The sequence below is a fragment of the Nipponia nippon genome, unplaced genomic scaffold, assembly GCF_047370975.1.
Source record: "Nipponia nippon isolate SJK-2023a ecotype South Korea unplaced genomic scaffold, ASM4737097v1 scaffold_9, whole genome shotgun sequence".
Lineage (NCBI taxonomy): Eukaryota > Metazoa > Chordata > Aves > Pelecaniformes > Threskiornithidae > Nipponia > Nipponia nippon.
In genome coordinates, this window is record NW_028262413.1 from 2,528,625 (window position 1) to 2,549,526 (window position 20,902).

Below are 20,902 nucleotides of genomic sequence, written 5' to 3' on the forward strand. Positions count from 1 at the left end.
TTTCCCTGCGCAGGCACAGCTGGAAAGGGGTGAAGGCTGGTTGAGATGGGGATACTCACCTGGTGTTCCTTTATGACAGTTTTGCTCCATAGACGTTTGGATGATCAATACTTGGTCCCTCTGAAAAACAACCAATGTGTCCAACTTCTGTACGTTTAGGATCTAATTCAAGCAAGCTTTAATGAAGATGGTTAGCTCTCACTGACTTTGGCATGTGCTTAAAAGCTTCCCTGCACATATTACACAGCTAAGACCAAACAAATGCCCAAACAAAAGCAACCCCATTTAATTCATTATGGGCACACCTCTTGGTTGCACCTATGCTTCCTGTAAAGATGCACAGACCTGTCATGGAGACTCCAAGCATCTTGGTCTCCTCTGCTTTTAAAGCCTCATAATCCTTCATTGGATCAAAACAGACATAAAAGTACAATCTTTCAGACAGTGATTCAGAAACACGGGGAGAACAGGACAGCTCCAGAGATGGGAGATGAACTCTAGAGATCTACCCCCCACAAGAAAGCAGCCCAGGTCACTGATGACTAAAGGTTGCTACTTTTAGATATCTGAATTAATGAGATTAATTTAACCTCACAAAAGAGCCGAGCTGCCTGGCTGGACCCATCCAGCATTTGTAGTAGAGCAAAAGAATAATCTAAAAGGTCACAGCCTTATCTCCACACCCTGCACTTGGCTTGTGCTACTTGCCTTGCTTAAGAAAAAAAGTCAGAGGCGTAGCAGAGAGCAGGCAGGCTCTAAGGCTCTGTGGCACAGCTCCCTGACACAATGTGATGCCGTGCGGCGTTCAGCACTTCAGCTTCAGGAAGCATCCCAGAAAAAGCACGGCGATGGCAGTGTGGTGACAGCATCCAAGTTCACCTTCCTTCCTCAGCAGGGCCATTTCAGCACTAGCTCAGGTATCTGTACGTGTTGCACCAGCTCAGCAGATGCTCTCTGGCGTGGCGTGCTTTGCTGGCAGACTCTAGGGACACTAAAGGCCAAACAGAGCACAAAGACCAAAATCACCGCTTGGGTAGGCCTGTCCAACCAAAGTTGAAGTACGCTGGCCAGGGGCAATGGGCAGAGACTTTCTTTTCCGCTGTCAAATGCATCCACTCAACAAGCCTGTGGGTCATCTTAGCATCTAGTCCAGTTTAAGAAGATACCAGCGGAGTTCTCTGGCCCTCCTGGCACAACTGTGGCACATCAGAGATCACCAAAAAATCCTGACATCCCCTTGCCCTTCCCAGCCACAAAACAGGTGAGTTCGACCTAGCAAGATATTTGTACCAAGGACCGACTGGCATTTCTAGTCAATGCACAGGCTGAGATGCCACTAAGAACGTCTCTCAAACCCTCAGCACAATTAAATACTTCATCAATAAAAAGTAAACACACTTCATTTTCTATTTATAAAAGAATCTCTCCCTCCCCCCCAATGTTTTATTTTAGCAAGTGCACTCAACCATGTTCTCAATCTGCACTTCATTTCCTGCTATTCAGTTTTCTGTGGTTCACAGACAAAAATACCTGGGGAAAAAAAAAGCACAATACCAGATCCCAGGGGGCTCTGATTCACCACAGGAGAAAAATGTGGCACGCTGTATAACAGGAGCCTGCTGCCCAGGCTGGGAGCGGGAGGCACAACGAATGGGGCAGAGATTAAGCTCAGAGGCGGTGGTGCCAAGAGCTTCTCGAGTCTTCTCCCAGCCAAGACAGTGGAGGATAACCCCATCTTCCTCATCTGTCACTGATCCCTGTAGGAGCAGTGAAGAAAGCAAGGGGGTCTTTCCATGCAGGGCAATCCTCCAGCCCAAGAGAAAGAGCAACTAAGAGCTTCAGTCCCTGATCCTGCCAGACCAGGACCTTTCATCATCATGGAGAAAAAACAGAGGAATGCATTTCTGCAGCCATTTCCATCCACGAGGATCCTAGAGCGCTTGGTCTTCTGCAACTGTGGTTGGCATAAGGCATGAGACCAGGCACAACCTGGCAGCAGATCACAACAGGATTTCTAGACCGAGATGTACAGAGTGTCCCCAGGGCTGTGGGCAGGAGCTGGCCATTCTTCTTCCAATTTGGGCAGAAGGATGAGGTTTGGGAAGAGAGATGGAAAGGAGGTTTTGTGTACTTGGAGACGAGGTCCTCCCCACCCACTGCAGCACAGACTCTCCTCACCCTGCAGATGCTTCTGGTGCTGCTCCCTGCCAGAGAGGAAACATGGGACACAGGTGAACCAAGCTCAAAAAATAATCCACCAAAAGACAGCCAGCAGATCCACCTCCACCACAGGTCAGGGCAGCCAAGGGAGAGCAGGAGACGCTGGAGATGGAGCCATGGCTGTCCCAGCAGGCACGGTCCCACCCCGGCTGCCCCACCAGTCACAGCGATGATGGAAACCACGGTAGGGAGCTCACTCACACATTTTTACCACGTCCCTTCACCCCAAGCAATGTGAAACAAGACACTAAACAGGTGACACAGCGTCAGAAACAGCAAGCCTTGTCTGTGCTCCAGCTTCCCCTGCTATCCCCAGTGGAGAAGTGCAGCTACAGGGTTTGCTGGGGTTGATGTAGCAAAGGGGAAGGAGAGGGACGGAGCCAGGCCGGAGGACACAGAGAGGGAAAACATGGAGAAAGGAAAGACTGGGGGAAGGAGGGAACTTGGGGCTACACACAAGTGTTAGGGAACAGAGAAGAGTTTGTAAGCACAGAGATGGGAAGGCTGAGAGGGAGAGCCAACGATAAATTGTTTTGATGAGTGCTCCAACCCTGAAATAAATATAACCACCCAAGGGGGCTGTGTGACTCAGTCTGACATTTTGGCTATTTTTTTCATGCCACCAGATGTAATCAATTTAGCTGGGGGGCGAGGGGGGAAGCACACACATATTTTTATTGCATTCTAATGTCCGCAAAAAAAAAAAAAAAGACTTTTTTTTTTCCCCCCCTAATCATAGTATATGGCACTTCGTGCAACTGAGCACGAGCAGAACTTCCACCTGCCCTTCACCATCACAGAAACAGGAGTTTTGGGGACCGGGGGCAGACCAGTCTGTCCAGGAGTAGCCTGAGCAGCCCCCTCATCTCCACTGCAGCAGGGAGAAAACCTCTGAGCTGAAGGAGGACGTAAAGGATAGCTGTGCGACTCTGTTCACATTCACTTCAATATGCACGAGGGAACAAATATGGCCAATAACATCCTAAGATATTGTCGTGCTGAAATTCTTTGTTTACCAAGAAACGACATGTTGAAAGCCCTTGGCATTTATGAAGCAGATGATTTCTATTCATTTATTTGAAGCATTTTGCAGTACTTACCCAGACACTTGGAGCCATTATCTTGCCAGATCTCATGTGGAGGACTGGGTCAGATGGGCGAGCTCCAGAAAAGCCTCCTGGCGTCCCAGAGGAAGCAGTGTGGTACTGGGGTAGGTGGTGCTCGCCCCTCCGAGCCCATCCAGCACCAAGGTGAGGGAGGGGGCCCATCGTATTGCTTTCAGTTGTAGTGTCAATTGGGCATACACAAACCCTCAACTCCTGTCCAAACCTGCAGGGAAACGTTTCTGCGCACTGTTAAACAGCTCCTGCATTCCACCCAGAGGCTGATGCTGTTCTGTGGTAGGTGAATAATTCTTATATTTACTCTCTGCAAAATATTTTGGACTCTGGAGAGTTCTTGCTCAGGCAGACTCCTCCTGAATTAATAACAGCTTTGCCTGAGCAACAGCTAAGAACTGAGATGAGAGTGCTGTGGAAATCAGTGTTTCTTAATTCATCTTGGTGATAGGCTCTGCAGATATAAGTGCTGGCGGGAAATACCCATTCCCCCTTTCTGCCATACAGCCGTCCACCTCTAGCTCCTGCCCGTGTATCTTCGGAGGAGCCATAGGAACTTAGCCCAACACAGGACCTAGGATCACACATCCAAAAACTAAGCAAAACTATTCACTGAACTGGCTACTAAGTCTCCATCCAATGACCAACATAATATCCATTGTATCTAACATCTAAGCCATCATCGGCGCTGTATTTTATTTGAAAATTTGCAAGGAGGTAGCATTCCTCAAGAATTACTTCCACCATGGCTAGATCTTTGGACGTCTCCTCCTTGCATGGCTCTTGGCATGGAAAAGAAGCCCTAGTTAAACCTTCCCTTGTAGGGCCTCCCTTCTGTCAGCTCGCTTTTAATTAGCCCCACTCCCATGGCCTAGGAGGCTCTGTGCTGAAGGCCATTAGGAACAGGGGAGTTCTGTGAGGTTGCTCAGTTTTTAAAGATGATCTATAGTATCTCTTAATTTTCAACTCTGAGCACATATTTTTTCTCTCTTGAACACATCCCTGGAATCTTAAACTCTACTCCAAAATCAAATACATCGCATTTATTTAAAGTGTCACAGTTACTCTTATCTGTCGTGTTAATTACAAAGATACTTTTTTCCCCTTTAAGTGGAAGTCTTTTGAAATATATATAAATGATTCTATAGCATGACTTTCTTATCACCTATTCTAATGTTTCAAATCAAGTAATCCACTGTGATGCATTCTGGGCATTTTGCAAATTAGCCATTTTGAATGCATCGTGCATTCAAGGAACTATTTCATGTGTTCAGTGCATAGACTACACCAATAGTGTACATGTACGTGCGTGTCTGAAAGTACCAAACTGATACCTACTCACAGGGACAATCTCTGAACATTCAAGAAGTTGCCCCATCACAACGGGGTAGAGAAGGGAATAGAGAAAATTCTACATTTGCGGTATGACCTTGTATAAACTTTGTAATGCCATTAATTCTTGGACTAGAACTTGCTAACTTTCTAAGAAAAAGGAGGCTAAGGAAAACAATCTTTAAATTGGAAAATCCAGGGGAAAAACACGTATTAAACCACAAGACTCCCGTAAATGATAAAATCGACCCTGGAGTCGCTGTTACAGAATCACCATGAATGGAGGCCTCCCAGCTCCCAGAGGTAATTTTTAGTCCTTCAGTCCTAAACAGATTTTCTGTATTTCAGCTATCCTTAAAGAAAAAACCACCAACAAACCAAAACCCTCCTGCCAGAGATACTCTTAACTAAGTTAACACCAGGTTTTTAAGTCTGGCGTCCTCGACCCAGATAGGAAGAAAGGCAAACTGCAAATCCATTACTTGCACTAAGATCCCCATTTTAAATTTCCACAACTTTATAACTGATAAAATGCTTTTCCTTAAGCTGAATAATTTTTCTAGCCTCCTCGCTAAGGAGATGGAATTGAAGTCATGCTAAAAAAGAAAGTTGATAGATGTAGGAAGTGGAGATTTTTGCCTTTATGTCTTTGAGTCATCCTTAAAAAGTAGAGAAGATCAAAAACTAATGATCAAAATAATTTTTTTTCAATAGAAAGTGTATTTTTCACAAAATCTAAATGTTCCACAGAAAAAGTTCAATTTTGCCAGAGCTGTTCAGTTTTCCACTGGGGGAGATCTAAATAAAAGATTTCCTTTTAAGTTCCAGTTGACTGCAATGTAAACTTTTGAGCCACTTTTCCAAATAAATAAACAAGTAAATAAAACAGAATCCATCCTCTAAAGATTTTCTTCAGCCTGATGTCTCCTCAGACGCAAAAGACGGACATTCACCATGGGGCAGAGATTAGCAATGAGCTCCACAAAGAGGACTCCAACCAGCACAGTCCATACCTTCAGCAAAAACGTGTCACTGGGCTAAGACCAAGCATGGAAAATTTCAACCCAAAAGGAATGAGTCTGAAAAAGATACGAGCACAAGTGAAGGAGGACAGGCAGGAATAGCAGTTGGAGCTCAAACTCTGTTCCAGCAGCTCTTGCCAACAATTGCGAGCGCTAATAAGGAACAGTCCCCCTGTGCATGCCACGTGCAGCCAAGGCAAGATAGATGCATTCGTTTCTGCTGTTAAACAGCCCCGAGTAGATATTGGCTGCAGTCGCATTAGTGGAGAGCCACACCAGCATCCTCACACCCAAGGGCAACATCCCTTGGGACAGAATACGTTAAGGGCAATGTCCTACTTTGCTAAGCCTCCATGTATTGATTCCTGCAGCTGCTGGTGGCTCGGGAGTCTTGCAAGCACCAGAGCTGGGGTTGGGTACCACCATCCCATGCACATCTCCAGCACAGACTCAGGTCCTTCTGCAGGTCTTCCTTGAGCATGGGGGCATTGCAGCATTGCCATGACTTCCAGATGACCAGCAGGGAGGGTGCCTGGGGATAACAGCACCGATTGCCAGTCCCTTTCCACCTCTCCGCCTGCCAGGACTGGTTCTGGCCAACCAGGACTTCTCCTGATGCAGAAGATGTTGCTCCTATAGGAAGAAAGGGTTTAACGTAGCCTTTCCTCTGCACACCCAGCCTTTCCTTGCCCTCCTTGAGGAGCTGGCACTGCTGAGACCCGAGCGCAACCAGAGGCAGCTGCAACCTGAGTCCTGTCCCAGCCCGAGAGCCCCACACAGCTTCTCCCCACACACATCTCTGCGCTCCCTCCTCAGAGCGGGACGGCTGTCCCCAGAAGGCAGCTCTCAGGACAATTTTCAAACAATCCAATATAAATGGAGTTTGCAAACCTATTTCTTCACAGTTTCTTCCTGCCCTGAAGCACCTTTTCCCTCTGTTCACCCTGCTGGGGCTCAGCAAAATGGGGGGTGTTTTCTTTTTCTCTGGAAAACGGAAAGAAAAACAAACAAAAAAAAAAAATCAGTGTTGCCAACTCTTGCAATTTTAGTCCCACAGTACTTGATGTTTTCCTTCACCCCCTCCCCAGCTTCTTGCTCCAATGTATTATGCAAAAATCTCAGATTTCATTTTAAAAAGAAAGAAAAAGGAACAAGCAGTTCATGGGCCTCCAGGTTCTAGAGAAAAGCTGAGAAACACAAGCTCAGCATACTCTAAAGCACCCTCCAAACCAAAAAAGCAAGCATGGGGGAACCGATGTTTATAACTTTTTTTTTTTTTCCTTTTTTTTAGGAGGTGATTAAAAAAAATCCTCATGACCTGAAAGACCCAATTGATTATTAAGCCCTTGGGGGGTTACATGAAGGGTCAGCTAATTCCATGGGTCCCACCAATGGCTTGCATTGGTCAGATTTCAGCTCCCAGTGTGGTGACGTGGAGATGAGAGGGTGGCATTTCCCTGAGACATTGGGGGCTTGGAGCCACACGCTGCTCTGCTCGCCCACCCCAGTGCAGAACCACGAGTGGTCTGGCCATGCCCATAGCCACAGCACTAAGAGAAGCTCAAGGACAGGGACCCCTACCACAGATCCTGGTGTGTGGGATCTCACGGACACCTGGTTGAGACAAAAAGGCTGAGGACTGACATTTCTAATCAGGGCCTTGGGACAGATCTACCTGCTGCATCAGTGCCTCAAGGGAATATCCCCCGTTTGCCCCTCGCTGCAAGCCTCTACTGGTTTGGAAAACCTTGCAGAGCAAGAGCTCGTGCATGGGTATTTTTACAGTCCTTTTCAGGCACATGCCTTGGTCAGATGTTTTCTCCAAAGCTGCTTGCTCCCTGCCTGCCCCAAGGGTTGGCAACATCACAGCCCCGCGCCTGCTCCATTCCTGCCCGGCACGGGGTGGCCCCCACCGCCAGTGTTTGCCGGAGTTGTCCCTCCTGGGAAAGGCTCCGTGTGTAACCACAGTGCCTGATGTCAGGCCCAGACGATTGTCCCCCGTTGTTAGGAGCAGGGCTGAGTTTCTACGCCACGCCTTGGCCATCAGGAAGCGAAGGGGCATAAATCTCGGCTGGAAGGGAAGGTGGCTTGCAGCTCAGTGGGGTTTCAAAGTTGCTCTAAGAGATGGTCCTGGGGGGTCCGTCCTTATAGGAAAACGCGTGCCCATGTGAGCCATGGGATTTTCTGGGTAAAACGGAAGATCCAAGGAGGTTAAAACACCGCGTGTAGATACGGACAGCAAGCCAAACAATGCTCAGAGGTGCGGGGTGCAGGCAGAGAGCGTGGGCTGCCTTCTCATGCACCCCATCACGAGCTGGGGGATCGTTCACTGACCCCAAGGATGGGCCCTTCTGTGCCTGCTGGGTCTTTCCTTTGCAATTCTAAGAAATGTGCCAAGAGAGGCCACTTCATCCCTGTCTCAGGAACCTGCTTCAGAGGGAGGAGACACTCAGATGAGGAGAGTAACTGGACCGCTTGGAGATTTTACTTTTCGTCTGTCTTGTTTTAGCTTTTTTTTTTTTTTTTTTTTAAATCTAAAACACAAGCCATCCAACCTGAAATTTTGTGGCTGCTGTTTATGTATGGAAAATATTTAACAGTTCAAGTCAGAAAGCCCAAAATTCAGAAACCTAAGGGCAATCCAAAACTCCTAGGGTCTTCAAAATCAGACTAAAAATACTGTAAGAACACGCTCCCTTGGACCAGATACTAATTTTCTGCAGCCGTGTGAAGGAATTAAAGCTGTCCTAAAGCACCAGCTGGGAACTGCCCTGATGTTTTTGTGTCATCTGCTCCCTGGTCCTCTTGTGTAGGCCATGCAGGGGTGGGCTGGAGGCTTTCAGGGCCCTGCTGTAATCCAGCAAACCTTGGCTGGTAGAACCAGCCCCAGAAGAGATTCCAGCTGGCTTAAGTTAGAGCAGCCACAGGGCTGCTCTAACTTAAACCACCTGCCGGTTCAGTCCTGGGCCAGCTCTAGGATCTGGGAGGTATAAACGTGGCTGAAAGCCAACTTTGCCTGCTCTCTTCCTCATCTGTCCCAATAGGAGCTAGAGGTCCAAACCCCATTTAAAGATGGCTCTAGAGTAAGGCTTCAGAGGGACACCTTTGAGCTCCTGGTGACGTTTAACATCCAAGAACGGGGATGCCACACCATTTAGCCCCATCTGCCTTCCTTACCTTCTCTCATCACAGTGCTTGCAATCACAACATCGAAGGCCAGGCAGGAGGACGTGTGCAAGGACAGGTTATCTCCTGGAGCGGCTGATGCCTTCTGCCCTCATTTGACTTCCCAGCCAGCCTCTCCCCTGCAGCTCTGGTGTCCCCGCTCCTGTAGGGCACCAAGCAATACAGACCCGACAGAGGGGGTTTGTTCCCCTCTTTTTAAAGAATAGACTATATGAAAGTAAATTAAAAACAAACAAACAAAACTTTCCCCAAACATTTCCAGAGCTGTTGATTCTGGTTTGAGCTTTGGTCATAAGATCACAACCTATTTAAAACAGCCCTGCTTCACCCGTATAGAGAAACACACATAATCATGTGCGGTGGTAGGAATTACCCTGATAATACAGCCTGAATTGTCCTGTCCCTGCCCTTCCTCCTTGCCTTTTGCCCTGCAGCTAGCAAAGATAATGAGTAACAGTGATATTAAACAGGGATTTGGGGTTTTTTTTACTTTTTTTTTTTCCAGAAAGGGGATAACCACTACAGTAGATAGAAAAATCCATCCGACTTTAGTTAACTGTAACATTTATTAAGAGCAGTGAAAAGGTCAGCGCGGAGCTCCCAGCGTATGGGCTAAACTCCTTTCCCCAGCCTTGAATGCGACAAGAAAGCAGATCCTTTAAGATGCAACTATCTTAAGCTCCCCTCCGATGGTTAAACTCTTAGTAATTCCAGGTTTTGGAGACAAACGTCAAAGCAGAGGGCTCTTCCCTTCATTATTCAAGTAAAGGCCCCATCAATATTATCTGTAATAAGAATCTGCTGTTGACATGGCTCACCCCGCAGTTCCTGTTCCAGGCAGTAGTCCCTGTCAATAGGATTAAAGTGGAGGAATGCCTTTGACAAGTCCACCGGCTGCTGATTCATTGCTGCCATCAGGCTGTCGGCCGGGAAAGGCACCGGCCACCATTAGCTGGTCCTGCCACCGCCAGCCAGGGGCAAGCGGCCCCCAGGCTTTGATTCCTGGTGCTGGAGGGGACCTCCCTGGAGCCACAGGAGGAAATGGGGCAAGGGAAAGCCTGCGAGTGGTTTGCACCAGCACATCGCTTTTGGCTGAGTAATGGGCACATCGGCTGATGGGAAGTTTTGAGGTGACTTGATGCCAAACGAAGCGGCACAGGGAAGCCATCCACCATGCACGGGGTGGTAGGGAGCGTGCCTCAGCCTCTGCCATCGTCACCTCCGCGTCAGCTTGGGAGACCACATTACGCATCGAGACGAAAGAGGAACCCACTGTCCTCGCACCGGAGCGGCTCTCAGCGGCAAGCAGCCCACGGGAAGCCAAGAGCAATGCCGCCTGAGCCGTGCAGCCCCGGGGGCGGCGATGGCAGCTGCCAGACCCGAGACACAACGGCACCGGGAACCCACAGAGAAAGGCACAAGCAGACAACTTCGACTTGACTTTCTCCTGGAGCTTGGCCGTGCTTCATCCATCATGAGGATGCGGGGATGTGCTCGAGGGACCGGGAGTTACACCACGGTCAGAATGAAACGGTGTGCACAGAAGCTGTGGAAGGAAAGCTCTGGGCACCAAGAGCTGCAGACTGCTGGTGCATGCTCGGGCACATCCAGTCCTGGGCAATACTGACTTGCGTTTTCCTTCTCCTTTGCCTCCTTGTTTAAAGCAGCTCTTGATACAAAGGCTCTGTCATTGCCCCCTGGCTTGCACGGCCCCGCGTTTGCAAAGCCACCGGCTCCTGTCCCTTGCAGGCTGGGGCGGAGGAGCCAGAGAAGGGACCGTGCAGCCCCGCAGCGCTGCTTTCAGCCCCTTTAGAGCCTGCTGAGTCTGACGCTGGCTAAAACCCAACACCAAACCACAAAAATAAGGGAAAAAAAGTCAGCTGCCAGGGAAAATCTGAGCCTCCTAACCTTCTACCTCTCAACTCTTCGAGTGGAGCATGCGGGACACATGTGCACACACACACACACATTAACACCCTCATCTTTTCCAGTGACTAAGCCCCTGTCTAATGCATTCTGTTCCTGTCCCCTCAGGTGCTGAGGCCAGGTCAGGAAGCAGGCAGACTAGAGTAAATAGATTAGCTCTTTTTAAAATAAAACCTCTATTATTATCCTTAGGAAAAAAAATAACAACCCTCATTTTCAGGAATTGTTACATTTAATTAGGCTGCAGGTTCCACTGGGCTCTACAAACGGAGCCAAGAAAGCACGAATGTCAAAATATTCTGCACGCAAGATGAAAAGCCCAGAGCTGGGCAATCTGGTGAAAGGAAGCCCTGTCAGCCCACCTGTCAAGTCCGCCGCAGATTTTTCAAACCTAATTAAAATGATCTTTAATTTTTTTTTCTTGTTTTTAAAGAAATGCATTTTTCATCTTTTTTTTTTTTATTTTTTTTCCCCCTTTAGTTTTTAATCAGCCTGATTTCCTGCATTGAGCCAGCCAGCAGGAAAGTGAAAGGGAGACCTGCAGAGGCAGGCAGGGGTGGGCGACGGGAGGACCGCCGGCTCTCCGGGCAGCGAAGCCTTCGCCGCAGCTCGCCACGCGCCCGCCGTCTGCTCCCCCATGGGAGCAGCCCTGACGGGAAGAACCAGGTACCAAATTCTGTCCCTGCCTGTTTCCTGCCACCTTCGGGGGGGAACGGGACCTTTCGGGCTCTTTGTAAATAAACAAGAGCGCATCAAAGGGCCACCTGACCGCTGCACCCATTTTCAGCAAAACTAGAACAACTCGCAGGCACTTGAATTTTTGGCTGACAGCTCAGACCAAAAGGGCCTTTACAGCCCTGGGATTAGCAGCTCTGATGCTTTGGAGCCGATAGAGGAAGCCGGTTTGCAAATCCTGAAATGGGAGAGCTTGAGCCACCAATTAATTTTGCTCACATCTCTGCCTTGCCTTCACGGGGCCCAGCCGAGCCCTCTCCCTCACCGCGCTCATTGTTTATATGCGCAAAGTGATTTGGAGTCCGTGGAGTCCTGCAGCAAAACGGGAGGTTGCAGAGGTGGAGGCGGCAGCACAGGGCAGACCAAGTCATTAGAACTAATAACCAACATGATAAAAATGGGCATAAATAGGGATAAAGAGATTTAAAACAAAAAACTAGTGCTTAAGAGGAGGCTAGGTCAACAGCTATATAAACACACGTTTCCCCTACCACCTCCCCTGCTCTAGTGTCTCCAAGAAATGTATTTGCCTACTTAAACAACCTTTTTTTTTTTTTTTCAGCCTAGTTTCCTAGAGAAACAACTCTTTTGTGATTGTGCTGCGGGTGTGTCTGTCTCTCTCCCTAATAAAACTTCTGAACCCACTGGCCAACTTCAACCAAGTTTGCCAGAAGGGCAGAGTCCTCAAAGAAACTAACTGCTTACAAGTCTTCCCGGGGCTGGGCAGACAAGAGAAAGCTGAGCCCATGCTGAGAGAAAGGCTGCAGCGTGCGCTCACTTGATATTAAGCACCAGAGCATCCAACCTTGAGCTGCCTCATATGCTTCCCCGTGGGAAGCCACGCTTCACTGCATCACCCTAAGCGCGCCGTAGAAACAGCAGCATCTGAGCTGCTCTGCGCTGAGAATTTAAAATCGTGGTGACTGACAGCCCCTCTTTCTGCAAAATGCCAACAGAGTAGTGTCAGCGAGGGGAGCAGTCCCAGCCAGGTAAAACGAGGTGTCTGCAGTCACAGGGTAGCACCAGCACCAGCTCTCCAGCCACCCAAGCTGGTCCTCAGCCCTTCCTGCACCAAAGCCACCTCTTGGGCACTAAGGGGGTGCAAGGCCAGGAGTGGGGATGGGGTCATCTTCTGCTTTGTGCAACATCCCAGCTGCAGGGTCGTCCCTGCCGCTCGGGCGAGGAGGAGCGGAGGCAGGAGCAGCCCAGCTACTGTGGGAGTTGGTGACTTGTAAACTGAGAGCGTTTGACCAGGGATCAGCCAGAGGGAAGGATGCTCCCACAAGGTCAATCTCCTACAGCATCAGTTTTCAGCCTCGACTTGCACTTTAAAAGCAGGTTGGGAAAGGCCTGCTGCAGATGCCTCTTGCTCGTGCAAGGGCATGGGGATGCTCCTGGTTGGGGTGGGAGCATGGAGGCGAGCTGGGAGCTGCCATGCTCCTACAGAGCTCAGGTGCCGGTGGGGAGGAGGGCTTGGAAAGCCCAACGGGGTAAATTAACAGCCCCACGAGGGCTGCTCAGTGCCAGAACAAGCAAAAATTCTGATTAAGAGAGTCTCTCTTTCTCCAGGTTGGGTTTAGGATGGTTTAGTGCAGCCAGATATAGGGTGCACTAAATGAAGGAAAAAAGCCAAGGGAATCACCAAAGGTTTGGATGCAGCCACGAGCTCCTGTTCTCCAAGGTGGCGAAGGAGGCAGCAGAGGAGGAAGAAAAAAAGGACATTTCAAATGAGGGGGGAATCTCAGTTTCAACAATCTTACCCCTGCTCCCACATAATTTAAATTTGGGAAGCTCCTCAAAATATCCCAGCAATTCATTTTGCTGCGATGTCCTGGCAACTTCCCATTCCCTCTCATCAACCCCCTGCTATCTCGTTGGAAACACCCTCTCATCTGCTGAAAAAAATAAAGCATCTCCCGGAGCAACAAACCCCCTCAGCCGGAGCCACAGGAAGCCTAGCTGGTTTTACCCTGTGATTGCTCGGGGAAAATTCACCCGTGTGACCTTCGTGTCCCACGAAAGAGATGCAATCGAGACTTGCGCAAGGCGCTGCAGGGGAAGGACCGACGGGTGGGTTTGCCCTCACGGTGACCAAGCCGGGATCTTGCGTGCCTGGGAATCATGTCCGTAGGGGAATAGATGGAGCTGGCATTTTTGGGACCCTGTGACTGGCTGTCCAGCTAGTAATTTAGCAAAGGGAGAGCAGATAATTTCCTGTTGGACTGGTCTGTTGGAAGGGTTTTTTCCCTCCGGGGAGCTGGTGGCTACGCAGCCAAGCCTGAAGACGCGCAGGAGCAAAGCGTGCTCCCTCCTTTTATAGCGGGGCTGGTTTCCCCATGCTGCCGTCATCCCCGGGGTGAGCAGCGCTGTAAGACATTTGAGGCTCTCCCCCGCAGAGGGTAAAAAGTCAAAAGGGTATTAAGCTGTCAGATTGGGGCAATTTATGTGTATAAACAGAGCCCTGTTTTGCTGATTTACACCCTGATAGCACATGGCCCACAGGTAATGAACACAGCACATCCCCACATCTGCCAGTGGAAGCAGTTTGGATTGACTGACCCATAAAACTGCAAGGCCTGAAGTTATCCGCCTTCACATCTACATATACACACGCAAACAGCCACAGCCAGCAAGTGCTCATGGAGTAACACGATATAAGCAATAAATGCTTTCCCCCAGCAAAAGTTAGAAGGGAGATTAGATAAGGCGGCTAAAACAAACTTTAACCACCACGGTGGGAGCTTGGCTGGCCCGTCCTCCTGCTCGGCTGAATAAGCCGTGGTGTAGGGAGCCTGCAGCACCAGTCACCCCGCAGTCCTGGTTTCCCATCGGGTGCAGATGGCCCAAATTAGCCCAGCACATCACCTCCCCCTCTGTGAAAGCAATCTCATCCCCATCGTTACAAGAGCGCTGTGCTTCCCTCCCAAGCTCAGGGTCTTGTTAAGGCTTGCCTCCCCTGGGGAAGGGCCCCAAACCATTTTTTCCCCTTTGGAAACACTCCTGGTGGGAGCCTAGGGGAGAGGGAAGCAGCTCTGGCGCCATTGCTCCCCTCCCAGGTGGTGCAATGCAGCTCCCTTGACCACATTGCATTACTAAAGCCAGCTCCCTCCCACCTTCCCAGCGAAAATCACATTAGCAACTGCCCCAGAAACCTCCAGAAATCCTTCCCCCTCCAATGACACCAAGAAAGCAGGTTACCCGTGACTGCTGACGCCCAAGGGTGGGACCGATGGAGGCACAGACTGGTGCCTGCCCCCAACATGCGCCATGGGGCAGCGTTTGCTTCCCAGCGTCGCAATTCATGCCTTCACATCATCATGCCGCTGCGGGGATGTGAGCGGCCGCGACATTCCCATTCTGCCCAGCAGACTTCTGTGTCAATTGCATGCTTTGGGCAAAAATAACAATTGGAAAAAATAATTGCATTTATCATGTTGGCGACTCGGCCGGCTACATAAGAATGTTACATAGCAAAACCGCAGAGTTCAGCCTGTTTCCACACAGGCAGCAGAACAATGACTGGCAGGAGTCCCCTGACATCAGACACTCGTCTTTAACTCAAGCAATTCTTCCATCAACATCTCCAACCCACCAACCTGGGATGCCACAGCAGCCCAGCCTGCAGGTGACCCTCAAGCTGATGGAGATACTGCCGGCCAGAGAACAACTTCCAACAACAACTAAGCAGGCAGGAATACCATGACGGTCAACTATTTTGTCAATAGAGGCTCGGAAAGATGTAGGATTACACTTCGCAAATGACGCCACGATTCACAGGAAATTAAAATTCCCACGTTCCAGGCAGCAGTGATGGGTGACAGATATGGAGGAGGCAAAGGATGACTCTTCCAGTGTCACTGCAGACCACAGACAGGTGAATTGCAGCCGTGCCTCTTACAGCGACCTTCCGCCCTGCACAGCGCTGCACGTTACTTCAGCTTAGACTTACCTTCTTTGCTTAGCCTGCTAACTCTGCTCCCATGTAACCTGGCCACTATGCTCGCACACTACTTTCTCACATAATTCGGCTCATTAGAACATGCTACTAACCTGCTTTGCTGATACGTAGAGGGATTTAAGATAATGCAATGCCCATCTCAAAGAGTTGAAGTAAGAAAAGCAACTGAGAGCCCAATGTTATGAAAGGCTCCATCTCTTCCAACTGATGGCTGCCACAAAAATCCTGCCCACCCTCTTGGACTGTAGTTACCGGGCAGCCACTGTAAAAGTTACATTGGCTCAGCGATCCAAGCAGAAACCAGCTCACCAAAACAGAACTGGCCCAAGCACCAAGCAAATCCAGCTCCTCAACTGGTTGCGTGGTCACTTCATCCAACGCAAGAGACAAGATGGGGAGGGAAGGGGAAGAGCAATGCTGCCCCTTTTGGATGCAGTGCCCAGCCAGATGGATTAGCCAAAACAGGAATTTGTTCCCAAAAGCCTTGGAAGCCAATGTAAATTAAAATATGTCCCTCTTGGATACAGTGTTCAATGTCTTCTGACTCTACGGTGTGTAAATTATGTCAGTTGTAGACTCCCTTGGACCTCGTTGTATTGGCATAAAAACATCCAAATGAGTCTGCCTAAGGCATTCCTCTACTCACAAGATATAAACAGCTGGCAGTGACTGATCTGCCACTTGTCAATGCATTCTCCTAGCCTGATCCTGCAAAATAAAATGCGTTAGCCTAACCTACCTTCAGGCTGCAGTAAAGCCATCCCTGGCGTTAGCCTGTTCTTCTCAAGAAAACTTGAACTGCTTTAGCTCTTGTTTAACAAACAACTTAGGAACACCGGTGCAACCATGCTTAAATCAGTCCTAAATGTTGAGTCACACTGTGAATACAGGTTGCAGTGGACATCCATGTCCTCCAGGTCTTGCTGTGCTAGCTGATGGTATGACCACAAGATGCTCATTGCCACCTCCCTGGAGAGGCTGCCACCCCACTGACGGATACAATCTGTTCAAGCTGAGATGGACAAGGACCACTTGGCTGGGAAGGTAAGGTAACATTTCAGCTAGCACAGCTGCTTGCATAATGAACATCTATCTAAAGCCTTGGAGTTGCAACCAACACCACCTACAGCAGTTTCACATTAATTTTGAGATGTTCATCCAGGAAGTTGTACTACATTGGTTTAAAAATCACTTTTGGTTTTTTTCACCTTTGTGTATAAACCAGAATAAAAAGCATCTGAGAATTCTAGGTGTAGTTCTACCTCCCCCAAACCATTGGCACTTTTGATACAGACTTCAACATGAGCAGGACTTCAGCTTCTACTTACGTGCAGATGTCGGTCACCAATCTGGCTATGCTGCTGTAGCAATGCTGGTTTAATCCTGCCGAGATACTGATACTCTGTAAGCAGGTATGCCATGAGTTACTGAGCCTGGCCAAAGCTCCCAGACGACACAAGTTAATTCCTGATGAAGCAGACTCCTTGAAGCCTTACAGTTGAAGCCTTTCTCTCCATCTGAATGCCTCTACACTCAGCTTCCAGTTGCTGCACAGTGGTCTGCTAGACAAAAAAAATCCTGGCATCTACTTCACTCCCCACACCTGCAAACTGGGATCAACTCTATCCTCAGCTTTGCTCTGGTGGCTCAACACACGGGGTCACTCAGGGCTTTGCCACCCTTCCAAAACTTTCCTGGCTCTTCCCTGAATCCTCTTTCCAACATACTAATATTTTTACTCACCGCAGCAGCACTGCCATCGGGAGCAATTGTATTAGAGACCCTCTTCTGCTCTTTCTGCCTCCAGGTGTCCTCCCGCTCAGTTACAGCCCAGCTCCGGGACCATCCATTCAGCTGGCTGTTGCCTGTCCTGCCTCCTGGAGTCCGCTGTCCTATAAATGCGGCTTTTATTCTTTGCTCTTGCATTCACCTGCCTCACCATATTCGTTGTTCGCTTGAGCCTGGCTCCCCAAGCACTCTCCATTCCTCCCTGTCAGTGACCTCTCCTCTTTATTATTTACTGCTTCCTGGCTTGTTACACCATCATCAGTGGTGATTTTACATTTTCTGCCATGTCATTGATAAAGATATTAAACGCAAGAATACTGGAGGGACTTTGCTACAAACACAGCTAGCGGATGATTTACAGTTACATTTGGAGACCTGTCAGGGAGCCAGGTTTTAATCCATTTAATGCACACACTCTTGGTTTTATACTGCTCTAGATCCTTAATCAAAATGTCATGCGGTACCCAGTCAAATGTCTCACAGAAGTCTTGTACACTACTATCACTTTTATCAGCTAAACCAAAGAGAGACATCACATTCTATTTTCCATGAACTCATGCTGATTGGCATTAATTACAATTTTCCTCCTTTAATTGCTCATGGACTCCCACGAACAAGGACAAACTTGTACCACCCAGCACACCAACTAACAGCATCCCTCTGACTCATCCTTGGCCACAGCGCACGTGTATTTTGAGAACAGCGATCCTGTAAAACCCAAAGCTGGAGCCGGGCACAAGCAAAGCTGGCCGCCGTCCGAAGCGGCGCAGTACGGGGACCACAGAAGCAATCACGGTCTTGCTGAGGGCTTTGCCTCTTCCAGAGAGCTGGAAGGGCAGGTGAGCTGCTCCTGCCACAGGCACTAAAGAAAGGATGTGAAGAACGGCTCTGGCAGACAGGGGAATTAGCCATCAGCAGTCTTCGAGGCAGCGCTGAGATCCACACTGAAATCACCTCCTCAAGTAAAAACTTAGATGTGGTCAGGAGAGTCTTTTTCATGGGAGAATGGGTGATACAAAACGTCTGTACCATTGCAGAGAGGCCAAAGCTGTTTATTCAGCATATAGATGAGACTGAAGTACGCTTCTAGCAACAACACAGCGGATATTATCTTGCTATCACAGCTATTTGGTTTTGTTCCTCGAAGGTTGGAAGCAATCCATTAGCTCATGTCCGAGTCGATGCCTTGGTTCTTTCAACTCTCCAAGTCAAGTTTAAAGAGCAGCCCCACAGCACCTACCCCCGATACCAAAACTTCTATAACCCTGGGCTCTTCCTTTTTTTCTTTTTTTTTAATCTGCAAATCATTGTCTAAGTGTCCTAAGTGGAAGTAACTCTTCAGCAAGGAAATACAGAGAATAAAAGGAAACAACAATTTTGCTTCAAACACCCAAAACATGCTGGTTTTCATTTTGATGTAGTTGGCATTTTTCAAAACTTTGGAGCAGAACAAAAGGTTTTGTTTAACTCAAGGCTATTTTTTTGAGGGAGGTACTATTTTTTTTTTCTTTTAATGATTTAAAATACACCTGAAGGAAATTTCTAGGAAAAAGTGTTTCATGTTTTGTGAGAGAAGGACAGAAAATATAAGCTGAGGTCCTTCCGACACAATGGCTCAGACACATCAAGATGAAGTCGCTAAACATTTCAGCATCACTAAAACTGCATTTGTTTATTTCCTACAAATGTTTTAGCTGAGGGATTTTTGCAACCTCCAGTCCTGGACAGTTACTACTGGAATTCACCTGCAGCCTGTCTCAGTTCAGGTGTGCAACCTTCAGTTAAGAGTAGAGCTGAAAACCTCATCGCTACCACAAAAAATAATTCCTGTAAAAAGACCTGCTTGGAGGGAACAGAAGTACCCAATGCAACTACCTAGAAAGCCCTCCTGAAGTTAGAGTTTCGCAGTCCCATACATCCAAGCATCAGAAGCAGAGGAGGGCGGAGGACCCAAGGCTGCATCTCCCCAGACAGGACCATTCTCTGTGATATTTTTTTTTTTTTTTTCCTTTTTCCACTTGTCCAACACTGAAGGAAATGATGTGCTGGACAGTAGAGATGTTTCCCTGCTCAGTGCTGATTATACACAGGCTCTTTTCTGTCCCAGGGAACAGCAGAGCAGACAGCGGTTTTCAGCTGTAAGAGACTCTGGCCCTGCATTTTTCATCTTTCCTCTGCTTAAGGCTAAATCTTGGCAGAACATGCTGGAAAAACACAAAGGATATTGTAATCTCGGGGTTAATGGCTATGCTGCTGAAAACTTCGCAGAGCCTTTGACTTATCTCATTAGCGAGCCAGAGAGCTGCCTTGGCATTAGATGTCACCTATGCATTTGTAACAACCCCCAACATCAATAAATCTCAGCAAACATCCCCTCGCTGCAGTCCAAGTGCCTGCAAGGGTGCTAATCCCCGGCCAACATTCACTTGACTAAATTATTTTTAAAAGATGATGCAGCTAATACTCCTTATTCCAGAGAATCCTGCATTGTTTTCCTTGCAAATTGCTCCTCCAAAAGGATAAAAGCTACAGCTTCTCACTTTCCACTCCAAAATAACCCTTCTCAGCTGGAGCAGCAGCCTGCGAACTTCCCCAGGAAAAGTGAGATGCATCTGGTGAGTCACAGCCCAGTCCACGACTGTGGCCGAGCCTGGTGCTACTGGTCGGTGTGACGGTCCGGGGGGGGGGGCCGTGTCCGCATCTAATCACACATCGCTCTTTCTGCCGTGCCTTGCGTTTATGGCCGTATCCCTCCGTGTGGATTAGGACGTCCCTCTCGCTGCGGTGCCGGGGGAGCAGGAGCGAGGCCACGCAGGAGTCAGCGGCATTGAAGGGCTCTGCGCTGGCAGAACAATGGGTTTGCTCCAGGCACAGCTACTGACTTTTAACAGCTCTTTGCCAGTAACCCCATACGGGATTGCATCATGGAAAATCCTAGTGGAAAGCCAGGAACAAAGGAAAGATGTCAGGCTGCTTTTAAAAGGGACGTGTTCTCGGGGCAGAGGAAGCCCTTTGGTGGCCAGGGTGGGAAGGGTCAGCCAGAGGAACCTGGGCTGCCTTAAAGACTGGAGGCAAAGCTGGAGACATACGCCAGACGGGAGAGCGGAGAAAAGGGCAATGCTCGGGAGGCAGCGGCTTCGCCTCACTCTGCGACGCTCATGCATTGTCTAGGGATGAAGCGCATGTGTCTGTGTGGAAAAAATTCCTATGCAGGCACTGTGTCCCTTTATTGAATTGTCCCAATGGTCCCCAAAGTGTCCAGAGTGCCCATCAGGACAGAGGATGCGACAATGCCCATAAGCTACTGAGCTCTCATCTCTGATCCAACACCCCCAGAAAGGGAGCCAGGCAAGGAACATGTCCCTGCGAGCCAGGGCTGGGGACACTGCCTGGACTCTGTCCAGGCTCGGCTAGCTGGAAAGCACCCAGGGCTGGTTTTATAACGGCGTGTGACACCATGCCCGAGGAGGAACACAGGCAGAGCTGTGACAGGAGGTTTCGGTCAAGAGAGGCTCTGCTCTTCCATAGAGAAGCACAGGAAAGGTGCAAACAGAGTTACTGCTCCGTTTCTGCAGGAATCAAAGCTGTAAGCAATAACGCATTGCAAGCCTGAGAAG

At 48.8% G+C, this 20,902-nt stretch overlaps 1 long non-coding RNA gene across 1 annotated transcript; it reads right to left on the bottom strand.

The window, feature by feature from the left end:
• Nucleotides 1-5,635: 5,635 nt before the first annotated feature.
• On the bottom strand, nt 5,636-15,071 carry LOC148050058 (uncharacterized). Its single transcript, XR_015701617.1, has 4 exons — nt 14,738-15,071; nt 8,870-9,020; nt 6,584-6,676; nt 5,636-6,325 (listed from the first exon to the last, which is right to left on the bottom strand). It is a non-coding gene; the product is annotated as an uncharacterized LOC148050058 (long non-coding RNA).
• Nucleotides 15,072-20,902: the final 5,831 nt, after the last annotated feature.